General features: G+C 43.8%; 1 protein-coding gene and 1 long non-coding RNA gene across 2 annotated transcripts in view; one reads left to right on the forward strand and one right to left on the reverse strand.

Moving 5' to 3' along the window:
• The window catches only part of rab28 (RAB28, member RAS oncogene family), a 337,454-nt gene that overhangs the window by 105,175 nt on the left and 204,589 nt on the right, over positions 1–27,690 (forward strand). The gene's annotated exons all lie outside the window — the stretch shown is intronic.
• LOC139233128 (uncharacterized) lies at positions 21,402–26,194 on the reverse strand. Its single transcript, XR_011588140.1, has 2 exons — positions 26,155–26,194; positions 21,402–21,609 (listed from the first exon to the last, which is right to left on the reverse strand). It is a non-coding gene; the product is annotated as an uncharacterized lncRNA (long non-coding RNA).

The raw sequence follows: 27,690 nt of genomic DNA on the forward strand, positions 1-27,690 counted from the left end.
ACAGGGAAAATGGAGTATGAGAAGAAGCTTGCAGGGAACATTAAGGCGGATTGCAAAAGTTTCCATAGATATGTAAAGAGAAAAAGGTTAGTAAAGACAAACTTAGGTCCCCTGCAGTCAGAATCAGGGGAAGTCATAACGGGGAACAAAGAAATGGCAGACCAATTAAACAACTACTTTGGTTTGGTATTCACTAAGGAGGACACAAACAACCTTCCGGATATAAAAGGGGTCAGAGGGTCTAGTAAGGAGGAGGAACTGAGGGAAATCCTTATTAGTCGGGAAATTGTGTTGGGGAAATTGATGGGATTGAAGGCCGATAAATCCCCAGGGCCTGATGGACTGCATCCCAGAGTACTTAAGGAGGTGGCCTTGGAAATAGCGAATGCATTGACTGTCATTTTCCAACATTCCATTGACTCTGGATCAGTTCCTATCGAGTGGAGGGTAGCCAATGTAACCCCACTTTTTAAAAAAGGAGGGAGAGAAAACAGGGAATTATAGACCGGTCAGCCTGACCTCAGTCGTGGGTAAAATGATGGAATCAATTATTAAGGATGTCATAGCAGCGCATTTGGAAAGAGGTGACATGATAGGTCCAAGTCAGCATGGATTTGTGAAAGGGAAATCATGCTTGACAAATCTTCTGGAATTTTTTGAGGATGTTTCCAGTAGAATGGACAAGGGAGAACCAGTTGATGTGGTATATTTGGACTTTCAGAAGGCTTTCGACAAGGTCCCACACAAGAGATTAATGTGCAAAGTTAAAGCACGTGGGATTGAGGGTAGTGTGCTGACATGGATTGAGAAATGGTTGTCAGACAGGAAGCAAAGAGTAGGAGTAAATGGGTACTTTTCAGAATGGCAGGCAGTGACTAGTGGGGTGCCGCAAAGTTCTGTGCTGGGGCCCTAGCTGTTTACACTGTACATTAATGATTTAGACGAGGGGATTAAATGTAGTATCTCCAAATTTGCGGATGACACTAAGTTGGGTGGCAGTGTGAGCTGCGAGGAGGATGCTATGAGGCTGCAAAGTGACTTGGTTAGGTGAGTGGGCAAATGCATGGCAGATGAAGTATAATGTGGATAAATGTGAGGTTATCCACTTTGCTGGTAAAAACAGAGAGACAGACTATTATCTGAATGGTGACAGATTAGGAAAAGGGGAGGTGCAACGAGACCTGGGTATCATGGTACATCAGTCATTGCAGGTTGGCATGCAGGTACAGCAGGCGGTTAAGAAAGCAAATGGCATGTTGGCCTTCATAGCGAGGGGATTTGAGTACAGGGGCAGGGAGGTGTTGCTACAGTTGTACAGGGCCTTGGTGAGGCCACACCTGGAGTATTGTGTACAGTTTTGGTCTCCTAACTGAGGAAGGACATTCTTGCTATTGAGGGAGTGCAGCGAAGGTTCACCAGACTGATTCCCGGGATGGTGGGACTGACCTATCAAGAAAGACTGGATCAACTGGGCTTGTATTCACTGGAGTTCAGAAGAATGAGAGGGGACCTCATAGAAACGTTTAAAATTCTGATGGGTTCAGACAGGTTAGATGCAGGAAGAATGCCAATTCACTAAATATATTCAAAAAGGAGTTAGATGAAGTCGTTACTACTAGGGGGATCAAGGGATATGGCGAGAAAGCAGGAATGGGGTACTGAAGTTGCATGTTCAGCCATGAACTCATTGAATGGCGGTGCAGGCTAGAAGGGCCAAATGGCCTACTCCTGCACCTATTTTCTATGTTTCTATGTTGAGCCGGGTGAGGAGAGATCCGGTGATGGAGTGGTACTTTGAAAAAAATAAAAAATTAAAGAATTGCATTACACTTCTAATTTCCCCCTTTTGACTTTGAAAAAAATTAAGATTTATGATGCATATTCTCTGCCCTCTTCACTCCCTCCAAAACTTCGGCTAAAAACAATGACATTTTTCTGTGCCGAGATTGTAACGTGCGCTGATTTTTGTTAAGTGCCCAAATGGTTTTTTGGGAGTGTAGAAAAAATGTAAGTTGGCTAAACTTGCAAAAATATCATAGCCTAAAAAAAGAAATCCGCTGGCGCAGAAGCTTTGGGGAAACTTGGAGATTTCAATTTACTCCAAATAAAACGGCGCAGATAATTGGGGGAAATTGAGCCCCATATTTATGCACTGCCAAAGTGAGCCAAAAAGGAAATAAAAATTTAAATCTAAATTCGTATTTCTATTGGCTTATGTTGAATTGGTGTTTCTGCAATAAAGGTGCAGCAGTTATAATGGGTGACTTTAATATGCACATAGATTGGGTTAACCAAACTGGAAGCAATACGGTAGAGGAGGATTTCCTGGAGTGCATAAGGGATGGTTTTTTAGACCAATATGTCGAGGAACCAACTAGGGGGGAGGCCATCTTAGACTGGGTGTTGTGTAATGAGAGAGGATTAATTAGCAATCTCGTTGTGCGAGGCCCCTTGGGGAAGAGTGGCCATAATATGGTGGAATTCTGCATTAGGATGGAGAATGAAACAGTTAATTCAGAGACCATGGTCCAGAACTTAAAGAAGGGTAACTTTGAAGGTATGAGGCGTGAATTGGCTAGGATAGATTGGCGAATGATACTGAAGGGGTTGACTGTGGATGGGCAATGGCAGACATTTAGAGACCGCATGGATGAACTACAACAATTGTACATTCCTGTCTGTCGTAAAAATAAAAAAGGGAAGGTGGCTCAACCGTGGCTATCAAGGGAAATCAGGGATAGCATTAAAGCCAAGGAAGTGGCATACAAATTGGCCAGAAATAGCAGAGAACCCGGGGACTGGGAGAAATTTAGAACTCAGCAGAGGAGGACAAAGGGTTTGATTAGGGCAGGGAAAATGGAGTACGAGAAGAAGCTTGCAGGGAACATTAAGACGGATTGCAAAAGTTTCTATAGATATGTAAAGAGAAAAAGGTTAGTAAAGACAAACGTAGGTCCCCTGCAGTCAGAATCAGGGGAAGTCATAACGGGGAACAAAGAAACGGCGGACCAATTGAACAAGTACTTTGGTTCGGTATTCACTGAGGAGGACACAAACAACCTTCCGGATATAAAAGGGGTCGGAGGGTCTAGTAAGGAGGAGGAACTGAGTGAAATCCTTATTAGTCGGGAAATTGTGTTGGGGAAATTGATGGGATTGAAGGCCGATAAATCCCCAGGGCCTGATGGACTGCATCCCAGAGTACTTAAGGAGGTGGCCTTGGAAATAGTGGATGCATTGACAGTCATTTTCCAACATTCCATTGACTCTGGATCAGTTCCTATGGAGTGGAGGGTAGCCAATGTAACCCCACTTTTTAAAAAAGGAGGGAGAGAGAAAACAGTGAATTACAGACCGGTCAGCCTGACATCGGTAGTGGGTAAAATGATGGAATCAATTATTAAGGATGTCATCGCAGTGCATTTGGAAAGAGGTAATATGATAGGTCCAAGTCAGCATGGATTTGTGAAAGGGAAATCATGCTTGACAAATCTTCTGGAATTTTTTGAGGATGTTTCCAGTAGAGTGGACAAGGGAGAACCAGTCGATGTGCTATATTTGGACTTTCAGAAGGCTTTCGACAAGGTCCCACACAAGAGATTAATGTGCAAAGTTAAAGCACATGGGATTGGGGGTAGTGTGCTGACATGGATTGAGAACTGGTTGTCAGAAAGGAAGCAAAGAGTAGGAGTAAATGGGTACTTTTCAGAATGGCAGGCAGTGACTAGTGGGGTACCGCAAGGTTCTGTGCTGGGGCCCCAGCTGTTTACACTGTACATTAATGATTTAGACGAGGGGATTAAATGTAGTATCTCCAAATTTGCGGATGACACTAAGTTGGGTGGCAGTGTGAGCTGCAAGGAGGATTCTCTGAGGCTGCAGAGCGACTTGGATAGGTTAGTTGAGTGGACAAATGCATGGCAGATGAAGTATAATGTGGATAAATGTGAGGTTATCCACTTTGGTGGTAAAAAGAGAGAGACAGACTATTATCTGAATGGTGACAGATTAGGAAAAGGAGAGGTGCAACGAGACCTGGGTGTCATGGTACATCAGTCATTGAAGGTTGGCATGCAGGTACAGCAGGCGGTTAAGAAAGCAAATGGCATGTTGGCCTTCATAGCGAGGGGATTTGAGTACAAGGGCAGGAAGATGTTGCTACAATTGTACAGGGCCTTGGTGAGGCCACACCTGGAGTATTGTGTACAGTTTTGGTCTCCTAACCTGAGGAAGGACATTCTTGCTATTGAGGGAGTGCAGCGAAGGTTCACCAGACTGATTCCCGGGATGGTGGGACTGACCTATCAAGAAAGACTGGATCAACTGGGCTTGTATTCACTGGAGTTCAGAAGAATGAGAGGGGACCTCATAGAAATGTTTAAAATTCTGACGGGGTTAGACAGGTTAGATGCAGGAAGAATGTTCCCAATGTTGGGGAAGTCCAGAACCAGGGGACACAGTCTAAGGATAAGGGGGAAGCCATTTAGGACTGAGATGAGGAGGAATTTCTTCACCCAGAGAGTGGTGAACCTGTGGAATTCTCTACCACAGAAAGTTGTTGAGGCCAATTCACTAAATATATTCAAAAAGGAGTTAGATGAGGTCCTTACTGCTAGGGGGATCAAGGGGTATGGTGAGAAAGCAGGAATGGGGTACTGAAGTTGCATGTTCAGCCATGAACTCATTGAATGGCGGTGCAGGCTAGAAGGGCCGAATGGCCTACTCCTGCACCTATTTTCTATGTTTCTATGTTTCTATGTCAGCTTATGAAAATTCTGAAAGTTAACATTTGTGCGCAGAAGCCGTAGCTTTTGGTTTGTTGGCAGCAGTCACTTTGTCCTTTTTTAGGCACCTAATACCAGCATTAAGCCAGATTAGGTACAGCACAATTAGATGCAGAGTAAATCTGACTCCTCTGCCCCAGCAGTGAGCTTTAACCTCAAATGCATCAATGTTAATTTGTCCATTTCCGACGCAAGCCAATTTTATCACCTCCAAGTAAGACTTTCGAATTGCAGGCAGCCTTGTGCTATGGGTCTGCACACATTAAAAATGTGCCAGAGGTTGCCCAAACTCATTTTATACAGGATTCTTACAAGTAGCAGAGAGATAAATTTTAGTTCATCAGTTTAGGCTGGGTTTAAACATCGGTCAGTGTACTAACCCAATGGTTACGCAGTAAATGTTATTTTATATTAGAAGTTTTAGTACTTTTATACACTGTTTAAGAGGTTCCCAATAGCTTTCTGTGCTGTTAGATATCTCCGCTTATGATACCATGCCAGGAAGATTAAAACAGGGAGTGGAAATGTACAATCTAGGACTATTGTATAAAAAGTTGAATAGGAGTCAAAAAGGCTAATTTTAACTTTTGGCTGTGGCGGAAAAATGGCAGCTGTATAATGGGCAGCCGTTCCGCTACCGCCTGTTTTCTGTTACTGCCAAAAGTTAAAATCAGCCCTAAAATATTTGTAACTTAGAACTTAAAATAACTTGCCAATCATACTTATGAGAAAGAAAGGCAGACAGTTCATTCTGGGTTCTCACTTGCTGTTTTGAAGTGCAATTAAACTCTGACTTTATCTTGCACAGTTACCTCACCAAGCTGAAACTCTGTTTATTTAAAACTATTAGAATTTGTAGCCTTAAAAAGACTATTTAGCAGCAAAATAATACATTGTGCACTACATTGTATAACAATCCAGTTCTTAAATTTAAAAAAATCCATCATTCAATTTGACATGAACAATGCCACAAGAGATCCATCATCTATATAAATTAGTTACCTGCATCCGCATGCACTTCCTGGCAATTATAAATTCCTGTGCCCATATTTATAATAGAAACTGCTTGTGTAAACTTATCTTACTGTCTGAAGCTCATTGATATTGTGAAAATTGCATAGTGAAGAAAAGGGACAAAAGAAGAGACAAAGAGAAAATCAATTATAAAAAGAAAACACAGAACTAAATAAGTATTATTTGACAATTAATACAGGCAAATTCTTATCGATGTTTCTCAGTCACCATTTGTTTTGTGCTAAAAACTGCATTTTAGAGGTAGCTTGGAAAGCAAACATTTTGTGACATGAAGTTCATCCAATTGACATTGTGAATAGCCAATTATACCAACAATTCATTGCAACATTCATTATATGAATAGACAGAACTTTTTCATGTCATGGGCAGAGACATTTTACACAAGTATTTTACTTTACCAGATGCAAAACATTACTAATGCTGCTCCAGCTTTTGGATGAACTTGCAACAGGCTTCCTTATTTAGATTATATGTATGATCAAGTCCATATTGCTTGTTTCTTTATTTTAAATGTTCAATGATGCTTTTTGATATTAGATCACATTGTTTGATTTAAATTGCAGATGGGCTCATTGATTTAAAAAGTACTAGTAAATATGTCTTCTGTGAGGTTGTGAGGTGAAGAACTGGTTTATCCTGTTTGAAGACGTTGATCGAACTAGCTAACAGAGCTGAATTAGTAATATTTTTATGTTATATATTTTTGTATTTGGTGATATGTCTATTATGTTTAATTGTATTTCTGTACAAAGTATTTTGTGTTTAGCAATTCTTTATGCTAATCAAAAAGTTGTATGAGATTATTTGATTTGATCGGGATCATTTGCCAAGTGTTGTTTTTGACATTTATAGAAGTAAAAGTTTTGACACAGCAAAGGGGTTTTCTGATGTCTGGACATATTGGGCTAGATCCTCCACTTTTATTGCTTGCTTAACGCCCACTTAACGGCCACTTTACCGCTGAAATGACATATAACGCCAAGATATCACCCATTTTGGCACAAAATGGAAACTGAAGGGCATTTTTAGGAAACTTATTGGCAAGCGTTACTTTCCCCATGTGCTTAACGGAAAAAATATTACCGCCCGCCCACTTTTTTGGGGCGGAATCATCAGAATGGGCGAAATCAACGCCCATAATATCTTGTGCTCAGTGTTAATTTCCGAACTGATATAACGCCGAGATTCAATAATACCGCCCGCTCACTTTTTTTTGTCGTAAAGAGCATATTTACCGAAACTAGCGGCCATGAGATCGCCCAGCGTCACTTTCACCACCTCGCGCACTCATCGCCCACAATATCGCTTGCCTAAAAAAACGCCCAGAAAAAGTGGAACTAACCGGAACTAAACACAGCGTTATGGACATCATGTTCTAGATCACATGTCGTGTCCTTTTAAAAGGCTGCTGTGCTTCAACCTTGGCGGAGTTCGGATGTACTCTGCAGGTCGTTGGAGTTGATGTGAACATCTGTACAAACATCTTGACCATACTGTGACTGATTGGAATTTAATAGGTGTCTTCGTCGGGACATTCCTTGTTTGTGACCAATCGGTGGAAAACAGTGAGCTACTGCAGTGGGGCCTGTCCTTTCTCACCCTCTCTTGGTGACCAATTACATGCAGCAGACTAGAGATCACCGAAGGAATGCTCCACTGCATTATGTGCCCAATGTAAAAAGTGGCAGGCTGATGAGGAGGACCAGACATTACACCCCCCGCAAGTATAAGCAGAAGCATTCTTACCTCGACTTGCCTGACACCACCTGCCTTTGGAGACGGCGCTTCCACAAAGAGGTTATCACTGAGGTATGCCAGCTGATAAAGGCAGATTTGCAACTTGCCAGCACCCAGTACTGCACTGTCCGTCGAGGTCAAAGTCACCGCGGCACTGTCGTTCTACGCCTCGGATTCTTTTCAGGCCACAGCTGGAGACATTTGTGGACTTTCTTAGCATGCCACACATCGCTGCATTAGACAGGTCACTGAAGCCCTATGCGCATGCAGGAGGGACTTGATCAGCTTCCCTATGACCAGGGAGGGACAGAATGAGAGAGCTCTAGGATTCTCCTGAATTGCAAACATCCCCAAGGTGCAGGGAGCAATAGACTGTACGCACATCGCAATGCAGGTACCTTTTCAGCTTGCAGAGGTTTCAGAAACCGCAAGGGATTCCACTCCCTGAATGTCAACCACCAGCAAATTATACCAGCAGTGAAAGCTCAATTTCCGGGCAGCATCCATGATGCTCACATCCTGCGAGAGAGCGCTGTATCTGACTTGTTTAACAAAGAGCCACAAGGTCAATGTTGGATGCTTGGTGACAAAGGATATGGCCTGGCTGATGACCCTGCTGTCTGACACCCACACCTATATGTCGAGGAAACAACTAGGGGGGAGGCCATCTTAGACTGGGTGTTGTGTAATGAGAGAGGATTAATTAGCAATCTCATTGTGCGAGGCCCCTTGGGGAAGAGTGACCATAATATGGTGGAATTCTGCATTAGGATGGAGAATGAAACAGTTAATTCAGAGACCATGGTCCAGAACTTAAAGAAGGGTAACTTTGAAGGTATGAGGCATGAATTGGCTAAGATAGATTGGCTAATGATACTTAAGGGGTTGACTGTGGATGGGCAATGGCAGACATTTAGAGACCGCATGGATGAATTACAACAATTGTACATTCCTGTCTGGCGTAAAAATAAAAAAGGGAAGGTGGCTCAACCGTGGCTATCTAGGGAAATCAGGGATAGTATTAAAGCCAAGGAAATGGCATACAAATTGGCCAGAAATAGCAGCGAACCTGGGGACTGGGAGAAATTTAGAACTCAGCAGAGGAGGACAAAGGGTTTGATTAGGGCAGGGAAAATGGAGTACGAGAAGAAGCTTGCAGGGAACATTAAGGCGGATTGCAAAAGTTTCTATAGATATGTAAAGAGAAAAAGGTTAGTAAAGACAAACGTAGGTCCCCTGCAGTCAGAATCAGGGGAAGTCATAACGGGGAACAAAGAAATGGCAGACCAATTGAACAAGTACTTTGGTTCAGTATTCACTAAGGAGGACACAAACAACCTTCCGGATATAAAAGTGGTCAAAGGGTCTATTAAGGAGGAGGAACTGAGGGAAATCTTTATTAGTCGGGAAATTGTGTTGGGGAAATTGATGGGATTGAAGGCCGATAAATCCCCAGGGCCTGATGGACTGCATCCCAGAGTACTTAAGGAGGTGGCCTTGGAAATAGCGGATGCATTGACAGTCATTTTCCAACATTCCATTGACTCTGGATCAGTTCCTATCGAGTGGAGGGTAGCCAATGTAGCCCCACTTTTTAAAAAAGGAGGGAGAGAGAAAGCAGGGAATTATAGACCGGTCAGCCTGACCTCAGTAGTGGGTAAAATGATGGAATCAATTATTAAGGATGTCATAGCAGCGCATTTGGAAAATGGTGACATGATAGGTCCAAGTCAGCATGGATTTGTGAAAGGGAGATCATGCTTGACAAATCTTCTGGAATTTTTTGAGGATGTTTCCAATAAAGTGGACAAAGGAGTACCAGTCGATGTGGTATATTTGGACTTTCAGAAGGCTTTCGACAAGGTCCCACACAGGAGATTAATGTACAAAGTTAAAGCACATGGGATTGGGGGTAGTGTGCTGATGTGGATTGAGAACTGGTTGTCAGACAGGAAGCAAAGAGTAGGAGTAAATGGGTACTTTTCGGAATGGCAGGCAGTGACTAGTGGGGTACCGCAGGGTTCTGTGCTGGGGCCCCAGCTGTTTACATTGTACATTAATGATTTAGACGAGGGGATTAAATGTAGTATCTCCAAATTTGCGGATGACACTAAGTTGGGTGGCAGTGTGAGCTGCGAGGAGGATGCTATGAGGCTACAGAGTGACTTGGATAGGTTAGGTGAGTGGGCAAATGCATGGCAGATGAAGTATAATGTGGATAAATGTGAGGTTATCCACTTTGGTGGTAAAAACAGAGAGACAGACTATTATCTGAATGGTGACAGATTAGGAAAAGGGAAGGTACAACGAGACCTGGGTGTCATGGTACATCAGTCATTGAAGGTTGGCATGCAGGTACAGCAGGCGGTTAAGAAAGCAAATGGCATGTTGGCCTTCATAGTGAGGGGATTTGAGTACAGGGGCAGGGAGGTGTTGCTACAGTTGTACAGGGCCTTGGTGAGGCCACACCTGGAGTATTGTGTACAGTTTTGGTCTCCTAACTTGAGGAAGGACATACTTGCTATTGAGGGAGTGCAGCGAAGATTCACCAGACTGATTCCCGGGATGGTGGGACTGACCTATCAAGAAAGACTGGATCAACTGGGCTTGTATTCACTGGAGTTCAGAAGAGTGAGAGGGGACCTCATAGAAACGTTTAAAATTCTGACGGGTTTGGACAGGTTGGATGAAGGAAGAATGTTCCCAATGTTGGGGAAGTCCAGGACCAGGGGTCACAGTCTAAGGATAAGGGGTAAGCCATTTAGGACCGAGATAAGGAGAAACTTCTTCACCCAGAGAGTGGTGAACCTGTGGAATTCTCTACCACAGGAAGTAGTTGAGGCCAATTCACTAAATATATTCAAAAGGGAGTTAGATGAAGTCCTTACTACTCGGGGGATCAAGGGGTATGGCGTGAAAGCAGGAAGTGGGTACTGAAGTTTCATGTTCAGCCATGAACTCATTGAATGGCGGTGCAGGCTAGAAGGGCTGAATGGCCTGCTCCTGCACCTATTTTCTATGTTTCTATGTAAACCGAGAGGCGATACAACGAGAGCCACAGAGCAACTCGCAATATCGTGGAGAAAACCATTGGAGTGCTGAAGCAGCACTATAGATGCCTGGACCACTTAGGAGGTGAGCTCCAATACCATCCTGAGCAGGTAGCTCAATTCGTGGTGGTGTGCTCCATGCTGCACAACTTGAAGGGGACAAGAATTGACTGATGCGTCTGACAGTCCACCTCACCAGAGAAAGAGGAGGACGAGGAGGCGGATGCTAACATCGGCCCAGACAATCATGCTGATGCTGAAGCCATGCCCCCGCCCCCTTTTAGACTGCATGAAAGGGCCCTTGGTGGCATGATAGCTGCAAGAGCCTTAAGTCAGGAGCTCATCAATGATCGCTTTGCCTGAAAGAACGTTGGTATTATTTACAAGGCTGACACACTGCTGGGTGTGCAGGTGATACATCACTGGTGGACATCACCTTGGTGACAGTTAAAGTTTAAGTTGATTGAAGGTAAGTGTAATTATATCCTTTGATAAGGAATCACTAGCGTGCAATAGTGCAGCTATTTGAGCCAATGTGTGACAAGGTTTTGTTAAATAAAAAACATTTAAACCGAACATTAGTCTGAAATCATCAGTATTTCTGTACAAACCAACCCTCCCCCCCACGTCTCCTCCCCACCTCTACCCCTTCCCCTTTCCCTCCTGACTCCAAGACTCCTGGCCGAGGAACTCCTCTGGTGATGCTTCATTGGGGGGGATCGTGACGGCCGAAACGCTGCTTGGACGGATACGGGAGAGGACAGTCCTGAGGTGGGAACGTGCTCCGAGCCAGAAGCAAGATGTTGCTGCTGGCTCTCGTGTGGATGACAATGGGGGTGCAGCACCTTGGGGTGCAGTGCCGTGCTCCGGGACCACTGGTAGCCCTCTGACACCAGTCTTCCTGGCTACCAGCTCCAGGGCCTCCTCCATCCCTTTCATGTTATATCTTATTTATTGGACAAAAACTCGATGCCAACTATGTTCTTGGTGCTTAGTAGGCTTTTTGCTCCTGATGAATCTCCCTCATGCCTCCCACAATAGCCAAGCAGACAAGCACACACCACAGCCACACATGCTTTCAGTGCCTCTGAACTCCCTCTCTCTCTGTCTCCTCTTCTGCGCATGTCATGATGACCCTTGACCTCCTGAATCGCAGGAATCTAGCGTTGCCATGCCGTTGCGAAACAGCGACACTTTACAGCAGAAGGTCAAACAAATTTAACGCTAACGCCCATTTCATATCGCTCGCGGTAATGCCCATTTTCAAAAATGAGATTAGGTGCTTTGAGAATGGGCGAGAAGCCAGCGATCTGAAAACGCTTTTTTACTGCTCACGCCGGAAATAGCACCCATTTTTGGGCGATAAGCACAAAAGTGGAGGTTCTAGCCCATTGTGAATTCCTCTTCTGAAAGAAGTTTGTATTAGAGTGGTGATAGATGAATTTTGCACTATAGTTTTGAGGATTCGAAGTGCCAGAAACACCTAAATTAAATTGATTATTCTTACCAATGTCATTTAACTCCTCACATACATTATTGTGTTTTAAGGATATGTTGTGCTTTTGATATTTATGATATGTTGCGCTTTACCTATTATTTTCTTGTTAATAGTAACTGATATGTACACCACAGATCTGTGTGGTAATAGCTGCTGTCAAAGTGAATTTGGTGATACGATGCAAAGTTGCTTAAATCCAATAAACTTAGTCCTGCATGGAATAATTGCTTAGATTGATCTTTTCAAGATCAATTTTTGGGAAAATGATACTGAGAATCCAAAATCTCTTTTTAAAAAAAGCAAAATCCCAGATTAAAATTTGAAGGTTAAAATTTATTATTTATTATGTAATTGAAAATTAGGATCAGATGTTTTCAAAATTATTCCTGCAATTCTTTAACAACTAAAGGCTTAAGTATTTTGTTTAAACAATATTAAAAGTTGTTGCTTATTAAAGTATGATTTAGCATTTGTTTAGGGATATTTCTCTTTATACTACTGTGGATGTTTCAACAAGAGGTTTAATTATTGTGTACCTTTGAGGAAAATAATATATAATGCTACAGTTTAAGTTCCTCAATTTGTTGCAGTGGGTATGTTTGCTGAAAATGGCTGAGGAAATATGTGTATATTAGTTTGTGACTAACTATTGTAGCTAATACTTCCGATTTAGTAATAATATGATTACGTGGTAAAGTAAGATTGTTGAGTTTATTTAAGGATTTGTATATCCTTTAGGAGAGAAGCATAATACTCATTATCACTAGGCCATGTTTACCTGTGCAGTAAATTATTTTAAAATTTGTGTTTTGTCATGCAGTCAGCCCTCTTTTAAAGTTGTATCAACCTCTGTTAATGTCATCCCCAAGATCCCCAAGGCAAAACGCTTAACTTGGTCGGAGTTTGTGTCAGATTTCTTTGCTTTTCCCACCATCTGATCTGAAACCAGACTCCTTAAGTGTCAAACCAACTTTCTCAGCAGATTTATTGTAAACAGAAATTAACCCAGGTTGCATGGGAGCTGCGTACATTGTGATTTATGACTCTCAAGTGGGTTTGGGGCTCTGGTTATCTGCAGCTTCTATGCAGGGGTATGAATTATCAGGCACCAGTGTACTTCAGATGGATGAATGATTTCTGCTGCTGAGACATGGAGATGTTAACCAGATCTACTCCCAAATAAAGACTAATAACATTGATTTTTAAACAGTGCTCGTGACAGATGGGAGTGAGGAGGAGAGTGTAGACTCTAATTAAGAATGTTGACTGTACGTTCTCTTTAGCTGTGATTGATTAGTACAGGAGTGCTATCTCTACACAGGAAATGATGCAGTGATACATTGCTAGGTGAAAGGTTAAATCTTAAAGTATGTTTTAATTTGTGTGCACTGCTGTTGGTAGTGATGCATTAGCTTCAGAATTTACACTGACACCATTTGGTAAAGCTATTTCTACAAGGTTCTATTTATAAACTTAGTGTAGTGGAATACAGTTCATTTCCCCAAGGACAGCAATAGGAGATAACATTTGTATATTTTTACTTGCATTTATGTACAGAAAAAGCAGCATAACTTGATCCACTAGGAGTAATAAATAGACCCCTGGCACTCCATAAATCTTTAAACTTTTATTCATGATTATTGGATTGAAAATAAATTATTTCAGATGCCTTTTTGCAAACAGTAGCCCTGCTTGAATTTTGGACCTTTGCAGGATGATTCTCACATTTGTCTGAGCACCTTTACCTTAACTTACTAACTTTTACTGAGCTAAATATGCCAACATTCAATAAAAATTGTGTGTTTTTGTGTATGAGGGAGAGCTGCTTTCTGTTTTCTCCACTTCCTGTTTATGGGATTCCATGTGCCAGTATTTCTCTTCCTTTGCAAGTTTTGTGGCTCTTGAATTATGTTTTTAAAAACGCTTTACATTTAATCTGCCCATTTGATGGTCAATGTTTAAATTAATATCCATGCTCTTTTTCAGAAAAGAATTCTTCTGTTACTTTATACAGGTACAACGTTTGAAATCTGGCAACCTCGGGAGCGAGACTGCCGGTTTTCGGATTTTTCCGGATTTCGGACCTCGCTGTTGACGCTCCTCGACGCCCACCAATCCTTCGCTCCTCACCGCCTGCCGATTCCCACCGCTCCTTGCCACCCATGGTCCCTTGGCGCTGCATTTTTACTGTTTTTTACCAGTTTCCTCGTCCCTCGCCGCCCAATGTCACCATCTTGGCCGCCTCAAAAGTGTATAGTTTTTGGACAGTTCCAATTTTCGGTCAGCCGGATTCGAGAAGTTGTACCTGTAGATTAAAAAATACTCTACAAATTTCTGTCATTTTTGAAAAGGTGTTGGATCTAGGGGAGCTATAATTGGTTTTAGCCTAATGGCTAGGGTAGAGAAAATACAATTGGGGTTTCTGCATCTGATTGCTGTGTGGTGCCCCTCCTGTACAGTGGCTCCTAGTGAGGGCAAGATCGGGCTCTGCTATGATGGTTGAATATCCTGCCAGCACTTGGTATCTGAGCTTACACTTAGTTAAGTCCTGGAGATTAGCTGTTACTCATGGACTTCTATCTAAGCATGAGTGAGCACTTTCAGGAAAGCAGGGAGGGTGAGGAAAGAAATTAGAGGGAAAATACTATTCACCCTTAATGTAGAAAAATATAAATTCTAAGACTCCTTGGTGTAAACGTGGGAATATACTGCAATTTTACATGTAGATCAGTTTTCCTGTATATTTTTAAATCACATTTAGGAGTTTGAAATATTTTGTGTTTAAAATTGCTTCTCGAATTTTCTAATTTCTGTATCTCCATTTCAAGAGTCTTCGAAGAAATGTTGGCACTAATGCATTCATGATTTTAGTTTTGCTATATATATATATAATATTGGGCTCAATTTTCCCCAGTGATTTGTGCTGTTTTTTGGAGCAGGCTGCTTTTTTTGGCCCAAGTTTTAAAAAAAAAAACACAATTTCCCCAACAATTTGCATCAGCGTAACTCAGTACAATTTTTTTAGGTAAGTTTTTTTTTCAGACAAAGCGGGTGTAACCTGCCACCCGTGCCAATTCTGGCCATTTAGGCAAGTTTGGTCAGCTGAGAGTTACTCCATATGCGGCCTCTGCAGAAAAACCTTCTGGAGAGTTAAAGAAATCACGCAGGTAAGGAAGTCGGCGCAGGTAAGTGCAGCAGATGCCTGGACAACAGCAGCAAAAAAGGTAAGAGAGAGGGGGAGAGAGAGGCCAGGGTGGGGGGGGGAAGGGGGAGAAAGAGGTGGGGGTAGGGGGAAGCCTTTCGGGAGTAGTTAGGTGTGGGGACTGGGAGGGAGGAGGTCATTCGGCCTAGGATAGGGGCAGGGGAGTGGAACGGGAGGCCACTCGGCCTGGGATAGGGGAGGGGGAGCAGACTGGGAGACCAGTTGGCCTGGGATAGGGGCGGGGGAGCGGACCGGGAGGCGATTTGACCTGGGCTAGGGGAAGGACTGGCAAGGCGCTGGGGGCTGGAGCTGGACCGGCAAAGTACTCGGGGGACCGGGGAGGGAGCAGGACCGACAAAGTACTTGGGGGGGGGGGGGGGGGCGGGGAGGGGAGAGAGGGGGGGGAGGAGAGCGGGACTGGCAAGGGACTCGGGGCGGGCAAGAGAAGCAGACTAGAAAGCCCTTCGACCAGGGCTAGGAGCGGGGGAGCAGCACTGGCAAGGGGCTCGGGACAGGCGGGAGAAGCAGACCGCGAGGCCCTTCGGCCTGGGATAGGGGAAGGGATTGGCATTGGCGGGGTGGGGGGGAGGGGGCGCGGCGGGGGGGGGAGACTTTAATAATTGAAGGTAAGTTGCTGCAATATATTTTAATGTGTTTTTAAGTGGATGCAATGTGTTTTAATGTGTTGCGAACGGGCTGTATGTTTCACTTTCCAACCTCAGCTTGCATTGTGTCCCTGGTTACCGTGACAACTCAATCCTTTTGGCGGCGATCAAGGCTCCACCTCCCAAAATGAAAGGACAGGTTAAGCTGCACCAAATGAAGAAATCTAATGGGGAAATTTAGAATATATTTTTTTGGCGTACTTGGACCCCAAAAAAACAGGTCTAACTCTTCAAGTATGCCAAAAAAAAGCTTTGGGGAAAATTGAGCCCAACATATATATATATAGAGATGTATTTAATATATATATTCTGCATACTAACTGAATCCAGCAGTAGGGTATTTAAAGTATCAGTTGTTGCTCAAGGGAATAACTGCTAGTATTACAAAACCTGTTCCTGTAGCTGCAGAAAAATCTGGGAACAGAAGAACATTTTGCTGCTAGTCATACTTGAATGCTACAGTGCAGTACTACTAACTGCATTTCTCTATCAAACGGATATGGAAGAAATAATTATTAATATTGGTGCTGCAAGCAAAGGGACTTTGGGCCCGAGTTTGGTGAAACCTAAGTTCTGCCCAAGTACCGTCGAAAGGACCACTAAGATCCTGACGGTATTTTGGGTGGAAGTTTCGTGAAAAAATGTGGAAAAAACCGCCCGGCGAAAAAAATGGGCCTTTCGCGCCGATTCTGGGCTGCAGCGGGCATTTGGTCCCATTCTGGGCGGCAAATGCGATCCTCGGCAAAGTACCACTGAGGATAGAGTCGGACCCAGGGATGGGGGAACGGCACGAGAAATATCTTTTCAAAACAATTTAAAAAACCTGTCAGAAATCCTTCAGAGGACCCCATCGACCAAAATCCCTACAAAAGAAATAAAGAAAAGTGCACTAACCTTTTATTGCAGGTCTTCATACTTACCGTTCAGGTAAGACCTGCCTCAACGCGGCGGTCTCTTCTGCTGCTGGAGCGGAGGACCGCCCGGACCAATCTGGGTACTCAGCGGGCGGGAGGACTTTTGTCAGCGTTGCACACCGGCAGTGGTCTTCTCTCCCTGCCGACGTGAGGACGTGACCAAAATCGCTCAGGGGGGAGAGCGCCCAGAAACATTGAGACATTGAAAACTTGCCGGCAGCCGGCGGTAAGTTAACCAAACTCAGGCTCTTTAAATGGAAAAAGAAATTCATCCATGACGTCTTGGGCGAGGAGAGAAGACATAGTGGGCTGGATTTTACGAACCTCGGCAGGTCTGTGGCGGACAATGTCGGTGGCGTGTCCCGATCCCGCTGCTATCTCCATCCCGGCCTCCGAAATGAATTTCCCCTGATTGGGCTTGTTATGCCTGCCCAGCGAGTTTCCCGGCCAATTCGAGGAAGTGGGTCTGGTGGTGTCATTTGATGACTCATCATTAGGCGGTTTCCTTAAAGGGACCATGGCTGACTGTATTTTGACATTTGTGCTGTCAGTGTTCTGCAGCATTGAGTTGCTGCAAACACTGACAAGCACTGCTCAGAGGTGCAGGGCTGCACCCAGGCTCTCCCATGACTCCCTCCATATGCTTATAGAGGGAGTCACAACACAAAGGAAGGTTGTCTTCCCTTCCCATGGATGAAAGAGACTTCCCGAGGAGATCAACACATTGCACATTGTAGAGGAGGGCACAAGCAGGGATGTGGTCAGGAGGACCTGGGTGCAGTGCCGCAAACGTTTCAGTGATCTCAGTAGATCACAAAACGTTATCCTCCTGTGCCTCTCATCACATCCCCATCACTCTGCCTTCCCTAACCTACTCCTGCACATCCTTACTCACACCAACTTGCACCTCCACCCATCCCTCTCTATCTACATTATCACATCCCCATTTCACTAGCTACCCCTCACATTTATCCTCATCCTAGTGCAATCATGCCAACTAACAACACACAAGGGTAGCCACTTAGATGTTTTATGCAATGTTCATGTAAAGTTTCTGTAAATAGGCATCAAACATTGAAACCTTTATTTTCAACAATTTGCATTCTTGGACAGGTTTGTGTGCATCTTTGGAAGTGGTTTATTGAGTTACAGTGAATGGTGAGACATAGCGGTATACTCTTCAATGGTGATGTGTGAAAAGAATGGCCTGGGCATTGTAGGGATGTTTTACGGTGTTGGTGTGGGGTGGTGGCAGCCCGGTGCATCATGTGGCAGCCCGGGTATACAGCGTCAAGTGAAGTAAATCTGGCCATGGTGAGGCCACCCCTGACCTATCCGGTAGCAATGTAGTCATGTACTGTTGGCATGTGTCCTGTTCAGCATCAGTTGATTGCGGAGAAGGTTGGTGGTGTGCCTGGTGCTGCTGGTGTTGTGGCTGATCATGGTGGGATTCTAATGATGAAGATGTCAGAGTTTCAAAGGCACCCATGCTGATGGAATAGATAGCAGGTGAAGTAGAGATGACAGAAGCGATGTCAATGTTGGGAGAGGTAATGAGGTAGGACTGGATAGAGACTTATGTAAATACTTGCAGCATTCTGAATCTGTAGTGGAAATGCAGTTTAGAGAAACTAGTGGTTAAGGGAACATTTATCAATCAGCTGGGAGCTTTGACTTGACATTTGAAGCTGTCAATTCATCAGCTGATTCAATGGCCACTGACCTCCCACCTCAGCTTCACAAACGAGGCCTAGGCACAGTGGGAAACCGGTGCGTGACCTGTCAAATCCAAAAAGCTGGGGAAAAACTATTAATAAACAAGCCACTAATGATTTTAGTTGCCTCCCCGTCACTGCATGTCGGGTCTGCTCAGCGCTGACAGACCCGACATTTGGCAAAGGTGCGTGGCAGTGGGTTTACAGCGGGATCCCGATCCACTGGGCAAAAAAAACACATTCCCACCAGGCATGCCACCGATCATGCCTGTTGACACCCTGTAAAATCCAGTCCAGGGATTTTCAATATCCCAGAAGATTAGGCAGAAGGATTGATGTCCGGTTATCAGAATATCTGATTCTAGGCTCCCTTAGGAATGATGCATCTGGACTCCTACAGGGAGGAAAAGAGTAGAGAGGCCTTAGAGAATATGGAGATATGACAGCTGAAGATACAGTAGTGATGGGTATTCAGGGCACAACAGCTGAGTACTCCGCAACAAGCTGTGAATTTTACAGAAAAGCAGTCGCAGTGCTCCAAGACCAGCATCAGCTAGATGAGGAGGCACTGTAACTACTGCACTGCGCCACATATAACCTGTGCAGCAGATTTGGCACCACAGTAGAATCTAGAAACATCTGTGATTGTATCTTTATATTATCTGTAAATTTTACTGTGTAAAAAGTATTATATAGTACTTTATAGTACCGTCCCTCCCACTTAAAACGTCCATGTTTAAAACAGGCAACCCTTGTATCGGCTACAAAGTGTGAACCATTACCTATTTCCATTAACGTCAATTTCAAATGGGCCGAATTGAAAGATTAATCTTTTTCTAATCTATCATTACCATTTCAATTCGGCCCATCATCCCTTTTGTCTCTCGAATCTCTCCTGCCTTCCACCCTATCACAGACCTTCCCTTTTGTTCTTTCTTCCCCTCCCCCTTTCAGTGCTTAAGAATGTGCTCTTTGCGAACATTCGGCAGTTTTGACGAAGGGTCGTCGACCCAAAACATTAACTCTGTTTTTCTCTTCACAGATGCTGGCAGACCCGCTGAGATTTCCAGCAGTCTCTGTTTTTATTTCAGATTCCAGCAGTCGCAGTAGTTTGCTTTTGTATACAGATTATGTTGAGTTGCCCCAAAATCTGTTGTATAACTGCAGTTTAAGGCAACCATTGTTGAGTGCAAATAGATTTATCAGAAATGATGTGAAACCACCTTGGAAGTTCCCATGACACAAGAATTTTAAATAAAAGCAATAATAATTGCAGTTGTATGCAGTTGCACAAAAAGGATAGCCTTAGCTGAAGAGCAGTTTCTTGGATATTTCATAAACAAATTAAACATAGCTGATGTAATTATTTCAAAAGACTTTGCATAACTTACCATTATTCAAATGTAATTGTACAGTCCCAAAGAACAAGACCGGCCTATTTTTTTATACTCTCATCATCTCATACAAACCTGGTAGTAGTGATGTTTCCAAGGCGTGTTTATTTCTATTGCATTTTCTGCGCACAATTGCTGCAAATGCACTTGTACGAGTGGCAGTGAATTTAAGTTCATTGGAGGTCCAAAGTTCTGTGCTATGAAGAGAATGAATGTAGTTTTGCACCTGAATACTTCCAAGTGTGAGCTCTGAATTTCAGTCTTGGTCCAGCCAGGGTCTTCTCCCAGGTGAGGGAAGTAAAATTGGTTGGAGAATCAGATTGGCACATGCACACACGTGCAGACACACTCCCTCCCTCCTATTAACTCACTTAAAAAATGTGCTGGGCACAAGTCTAGGAGTAGGTCACCTAACTGTCCTCTTAACAAGAGAATAGTGAATGGAAAAACCTAAAGAGAGGAAAGAAAATTATTCCCTCCTTTCCAAATAAATACTAGTGTCCTAGTGTAAACATGTGACTACCCTGTTCCTTACACAATGATACAGTAGTAATATATGCAAGTCCCTCCTGAAGCTCACTTCTGCTTTGTGCACAATCCCACGATATTGAATTATAACCAAATACCAAATCCTATTTGGTGACATTTTTACTGAAAATCTTTCCACTGTGATGTCAAGTGAAAAGAGAGAATGTCACTATTCATCTGGCCAGAAATAAATAGGCTGGTCTCTTCAACGCTGCTATATAATGTAGAGCACTGGATAGATAATTCTGTCTGTGAGAAAGCTGTTCAGTGTTGCCTTGTTTTGTTTATTATACTTTAATGCATTTTAGTTTCTTTTTATTATATAATTGTGTATTAAATCAGAAACTTAAGAAACCTTCAGTGTTTGGATTGATGCTATGGTAATCAGTGCAATGAATTAAACAAACTTCTAAAAATGGAGCTTTATACAAAGTCTACAAAATCATCCTATATAGAATGCATGACTAATTACTGATGCCTGGCTTGCTGTGGAAAAGTAAGGATCATACTTTGTAATAAAGGGATGCTACATGATCTGACATGTAAGCTAAATCGACTTCTGTTGGTGGTTCACTGAAGGTGTTGTTTCTGGCACTATCTTGCACATCCAACGGTTGTTATAATAAACTAAGAAGCCATTTATTGCACCAGTGGGAATAGTTGTGCTACAATAGACATATGGTGAACAAGATGTGATGCAGTGAATTGGGTTAAGTATAAATAGAAGAGGTTCAAAGGTCTGCAGTGTCTGGTAGCATAGGGAAGACACCTGGATTGTTTAAATCCTTACTTGCTATAATTTTTTTTTAAATTGTCATAAAGAAAAATGGAGGAAAAAAATAATATGTATCATGAAAAATTGCTTTCATGCAGTCACTATTACTGGCTTTAAATTTATTGCACGTTCTGAAAAAATAATTTTTCCTTTGAATCAGAAAATGCAGACAGGTTGTTTTCATTATAAGCACAAGGTAGGATGTCCCCGATGGATGCAAGTTTATCCAGAAAGTGGTTGAGACGTAACGACCAGTAAGGTCCTAGGTTTGATCGCAGGCCTGTGCTGAGTCAACACAACTGGGCTTAGCATCTGTGGGTTACAGAGGGGAAAAATTAGCCAGTGTTACAAATCCTGATATATTTCAGTAATCTGCTAAAACTTGTTATCGATGCTTACAAGGACATAATGAACTTATTCCTTTGCTCTGTCATTAAGGTTGTGTTTAAGAGTCTGATCTAAGCATTTTTCAGTTGTGAATAATTTGATTTACATTATCTAAATTGATGTAATCCAGTGTGTAAATTACATCTTTATATGCATTTTCTCACTTGTAAATCAAGGTGTATCTGAGTGACCCATTGCAAAAAACACAGTAGTGTTTATGGTATATGGTAGAAATTTCAAAGAGGCAAGGACTTGGTGCTTTCCTTGCATTTTTTAAATATTTAGTTAACACCCAAAAATAATGATTAGAATGGATATAAAAAGTGATCATTTAATCTTTCCTGCCTTCCACCCTATCATAGACTTTCCCTTTTGTTCTTTCCTCATATTCCCCCCTTTCCCTGCCTCTCTATTTGCTTAAAACCTGTTACATCTGTAACTTTTTCCAGTTCTGACGAAAGGTCATCGACCTGAAATGTAAACTGTTTCTCTCTCCACAAATGCTGCCCGACCTGCTGAGTATTTTCAGCATTTTCAGCATCTGCAGTATTTTACTATTGCATGAAAAGCAATGATCTGGTTTGAAGAAAGTTAAACTAGTAGGCCGGAATTTTCCCGTTGCCGAGACTGCGGGTTTGGGGGCGGGTCGGCAGTAAAAAACCCGGAAATTGCAAGCACAAGAGAACCCGCCGTCATCCTGCCCTCATGTGCATTTAACCTGAGCAGCTTTAAAAGTGTGACACAGCAGAGGCGGGCGACCTCATTCAAGTCATTAACTGCTTGTTGAGAGACCCTTAAAAGGGTTTTTAATGCCAACGTTTGACTTTTAGTGCAGGAGCATGGGATTCATGAAGCTCGGGTACCTCACCTGTGAAGGGAGACGGAAACTCGGTGGCTATTGGCGAGTCAATTCATTGAGAGCTGAGAAAAGCACATAAAGACTGTAACATTACACCTCATTAGTTGCCTCATGGAAAGGCTCTTGGGAGTGGGTCCCTCAGAAGACAGTCTCACCACATTGCCAATCACTATCACAACATTGAGGGATTGGCCCTCTGATCTCCACTTTACCTGCCATCTACTACATCAGCATGTGTGCCTCACCTTGGTTCTCAGGAATGAACCAAAATGAACTCCACCACCACTACAACCAACAGTCTTCTCTACAACGACCCGATGCTCCATAGGAGAGAGGGAGGTACCACAGGGCTGCAGTGTGCTGGAGGCAATACCATCAACATGGTATACAGGCAGTGGATGAGCTTCCTTAACATGACTGAGCAGCAGTGCGTCAGGAGGCTCCGACTATCATGCAAGGTCGTCGCAGTTAATCGTAGTTTACTGGAACAAGACCCGATACCCAGACGACCTGGTGTACATGACTTACTGGTGGCTGTCAAAGTCACCACCATCCTCAACTTTTTCACCTCAGGCTCCTTCCAAAGATCTGCAGCAAACATTTGTGGGATCTTGCAGTCAGCCACCCACAGATCTATCACCCAGGTGACAGATGCCATGTTTTATAAGTCAACCAATTATATCAGCTTTATCACTGATTAGGCCAGTGTTACTGAGCGTGCGCTCGGCTTAAAAAAGGAGGGAGAGAGAAAACGGGGAATTATAGACCGGTTAGCCTGACATCAGTAGTGGGGAAAATGTTGGAATCAATCATTAAGGATGAAATAGCAGCGCATTTGGAAAGCAGTGATAGGATTGGTCCAAGTCAGCATGGATTTATGAAAGAGAAATCATGCTTGACAAATCTTATGGAATTTTTTGAGGATGTAACTAGTAGAGTGGACAAGGGAGAACCAGTGGATGTGGTGTATTTGGACTTTCAAAAGGCTTTTGACAAGGTCCCACACAAGAGATTGGTGTGTGAAATCAAAGCACATGAAATTGGGGGTAATGTACTGACGTGGATAGAGAACTGGCTGACAGATAGGAAGCAGAGAGTTGGGATAAATGGGTCCTTTTCAGAATGGCAGGCAGTGACTAGTGGAGTGCCGCAGGGCTCGATGCTGGGACCCCAGCTCTTTACAATATATATTAATGATTTAGATGATGGAATTGAGTGTAATATCTCCAAGTTTGCAAATGACACTAAACTGGGTGGCGGTGTGAGGAGGACACTAAGGCTGCAGGCTGACTTGGACAGGTTAGGCGAATGGGCAAATACATGGCAGATGCAGTATAATGTGGATAAATGTGAGGTTATCCACTTTGGGGGCAAAAACACAAAGGCAGAATATTATCTGAATGGCGGCAGATTAGGAAAAGGGGAGGTGCAGCGAGACCTGGGTGTCATGGTTCATCAGTAATTGAAAGTTGGCATGCAGGTACAGCAGGCGGTGAAGAAGGCAAATGGTATGTTGGCCTTCATAGCAAGGGGATTTGAGTAGAGGAGCAGGGAAGTCTTACTGCAGTTGTACAGGGCCTTGGTGAGGCCCCACCTGGAATATTGTGTTCAGTTTTGGTCTCCTAATCTGAGGCTATTGAGGGACTGAGATGAGGAGAAACTTCTTCACTCAGAGTTGTTAACCTGTGGAATTCCCTGCCGCAGAGAGTTGTTAATGCCAGTTCATTGGATATATTTACGGCTAAAGGGATCAAGGGGTATGGAGAGAAAGCAGGAAAAAGGGGTACTGAACGAATGACCAGCCATGATCTTATTGAATGGTGGTGCAGGCACGAAGGGCCGAATGGCCTACTCCTGCACCTATTTTCTATGTTTCTATGTTTGCGGCTTTGGCTGACTTCCCACAGGTGCAGGGCATCATCATCGACTGCACACGTGGCCATGAAGACATCCCCTCATCACCCAGGAATGTATATGAACCATAAGGACTTTCACTCCCTCAATTTGAAGCTCGCCTGATACCATAAAAAGATTGTTATGCATGTGTGCGCCAGATTTCCTGGCAGCTGTCAAGACTCTTTCGTGCTGCGCCAGTCCATCCTCCCTCAGCTCATCACCCCTCCAAACAGAGTTACTAGCTGGCTGCTTGGAGACGAGGACTATCCACTGAAGGGTGGCTCATGACACCCTTGAGGAGGCTGAGGAGCGCTATAATGAGATCCACATGACCACCAGATGTGTCATGGAGCAAATAATAGGCATGCTGAAAATGCACTTCAGATGCCTTGACAGATCTGGAAGAGCAATTCAGTACGCATTAGCCAGTGTCTCTAGAATTATCATTGTCTGTTGCTCGCTGCACAACATAGCGCAGCAGCGAGGATTGGAGCTGCAGGAGGAGCAGGACGCAGAGTGTGCAACCTCTTCAGAGGAGGAGGAGGCGGGGTTGGCACCAGCAGTGATGCACATTGCTGCCTGGGATGGCCTTAACATGGCCAGATTTACTTAAATTGCTCCAATACAGCCACCTGGCTGCCATGCAGTACTAAGTTTCCACCCTCCGCACAATACCATAAAGCTTCCCTACAATGAACAAGCCATTGCTCTCACTCAAACCCCCAGTGCTTGACGTTAAAAAATGTCCCACCATTCATTCCAAGTGACAAAACTACTTCCAAGGTAGCAGGCAAAAATGGAACAGACCAGAAAGTGTTACAAAGAAATATATTTATCTGTGTCATCAAAAGAACTGAAACTCAACACTAAAATTTTTTCATACACCCATGTGCATACCCTCGTGCATCTACTTTTGTTCTTTTCTTTTCCAAGTGCTTCTACGAGGTGCAACCCCTGTGGCTTTAGAGAGGTAGAGGCAGGCTGCCCACTTCCCTGCTATGACTGGTTAGACACTTTTGGCGGATGTCCTCTGGGTTTTGAGCCTGTGAGGGCCCAACCAAAGACTGCTCCTCCTGCAACTGTGCTGGGGCAGACTCGCCCATTGGGATCCGAGGCAGCATGTGGGGCTCTGACTGAGGGGGAGGCAATAGGGGAGAAGAAGCCCCACTTATGTGTCTCCTGTCACCATCATCCCTCTTATGGGTCACTTCCCTAACAAGGAGCTGGAGAGTACCTTGCTGCACAGCAATGGGGTGATGAGCACCCAAGTCTACATTTATATCCCTCCTAGACATGAGATCCATGAGTGTCTGCCATCTGTTGTCCACAGCCAGCATGTGCTCATGTGACTGGCACATTTGCTGCTCCATACAGGTGGCCATCCTTTCCATGGAACAGCACATTGTCATCATTGCCTGTGACATGGTGTGCTCATGTTGGAAATGGACTCCTTCATTCTCTGCACATTTGCAGACTTCATGGCTGAAAAAGCTGCCAGAGCCACATGTAGTTGTTGCTGCCCCTCCAAGATCACACACTTTCTCGATGGCCTCAGAGGCTCAGCGTCTGCATTGCAGCTGAGCAGAGCTTGGAGTATCCTGTGCCCTCTGGCAAGGAGTCTCCACTGGTGTCCCTGTCAACACCATCTGCTCTTTCTCACTTGTGATATGAGAGACACCAGGTAACAACACTACTCTATGTCGCACAGGACCCACCGAGGTGTGCGTATCTGCGCTGGTGCTCGCTGCGCTTGGGTCTGCTGACGGTGCACCTTCAGAGCCTGGAGCTTCCTTTGAGGCGTCGTCTTTCCCCCTGCAGCTGGACAGTTGGGCGGGGCGGGGGGCACTTGATGGACCTGTGGGAGAGTAAAGAGATGAATTAGAAGTGTTATAATAGGAAATGGGTAACATTACCATTATGCACATGATGGCATTTCACTGGCTGCTGACATCAGTCACCATATGAGTGACTGCTGTATGCCATGTGGCTGTATGAAATGTAATTCTGTCACCAGGTTGCTGGGATGTCCCCCTCCGTCTCCCATCACCAGCAACTTTGCAACTCCCGATATCTCCAGAGCCCTCTTCTATGCTGGTGTCAATTGGGTGAATACCGGAACCAAGCAGGGAGCAGACTATTCTACATCTGATAATGTGTAACGAGTCTAGATTAATTAATTATCCCGTATTGAAGGATCCTCTTGATAAGAGTGATCATAGCATGGTAGAATTTCAAATTCAGATTGAGGGTGAGAAGCTAGGTCTCAAATGAGTGTCGTAAACGTAAATAAAGGTAATTACAAAGGTATGAAGGCAGAGTTGGTTAAAGTGGCAAACCTTTCAGAAGATATTTCATAGATATATTCCAGTGAGAAAGAAAGACTCTAAGAGAAGGATGCATCATCTGTGGCTAACTAGGGAAGTAAAGGATGTCATCAAATTGAACACAAAGGCAGCCAATGTTACAAAGAACAGTGGAAGGCCAGAGGATTGGGACATTTTTAGAAACCAGCAAAGGATGACTAAAAAAATTATAAAGGCAGAGAAGATAGCATATGAGAGTAAACTAGCAAGAAATATAAAAACTGATTGCAAGAGCTTCTACAGCTATATAAAAAGGAAGCGAGTAGCTAAAGTAAACGTTGGGCCCTTAGAAGATGAGACTGGGAAATTAATAATGGGGAACAGGGAAATGGCAGAGACCTTGAACAAATATTTTGTATCGGTCTTCACGGTAGAAGACACTAAAAACATCCCAATAACTGATAATCAAGGAGCTAGTGGGGGGGGGAGGGACTTACAACAATCACTCTCACTGGAGATAAAGTACTTGGCAAACTAATGGGACTAAAGGTGGACAAGTCCCCTGGACCATGTGGCTTGCATTCTAGGGTCCCCAAAGAAGTGGCTGCAGAGATAGTGGATGCATTGGTTGTAATCTACCAAAATTCCCTGGATTCTGGAGAGGTCCCAGTGGATTGGAAAATTGCAAATGTAAAGCCCCTATTTAAGAAAGGAGGGAGACAAAAAGCAGAAAACTATACATCAGTTAGCTTAACATCTGTCATTGGGAAAATGCTGGAGTCCATCATTAAGGAAGCAGTAGCAGGACATTTAGAAAATCAAAATGCAGTCAAGCAGAGTCAGCATGGTTTTTTGAAGGGGAAATCATATTTGACAAATTTGCTGGAGTTCTTTTAGGATGTAACGAGCAGGATGGGTAAAGAGGAACCAGTAGATGTCATGTATTGG

This window comes from Pristiophorus japonicus, chromosome 2, assembly GCF_044704955.1.
Source record: "Pristiophorus japonicus isolate sPriJap1 chromosome 2, sPriJap1.hap1, whole genome shotgun sequence".
Taxonomy (NCBI): domain Eukaryota; kingdom Metazoa; phylum Chordata; class Chondrichthyes; family Pristiophoridae; genus Pristiophorus; species Pristiophorus japonicus.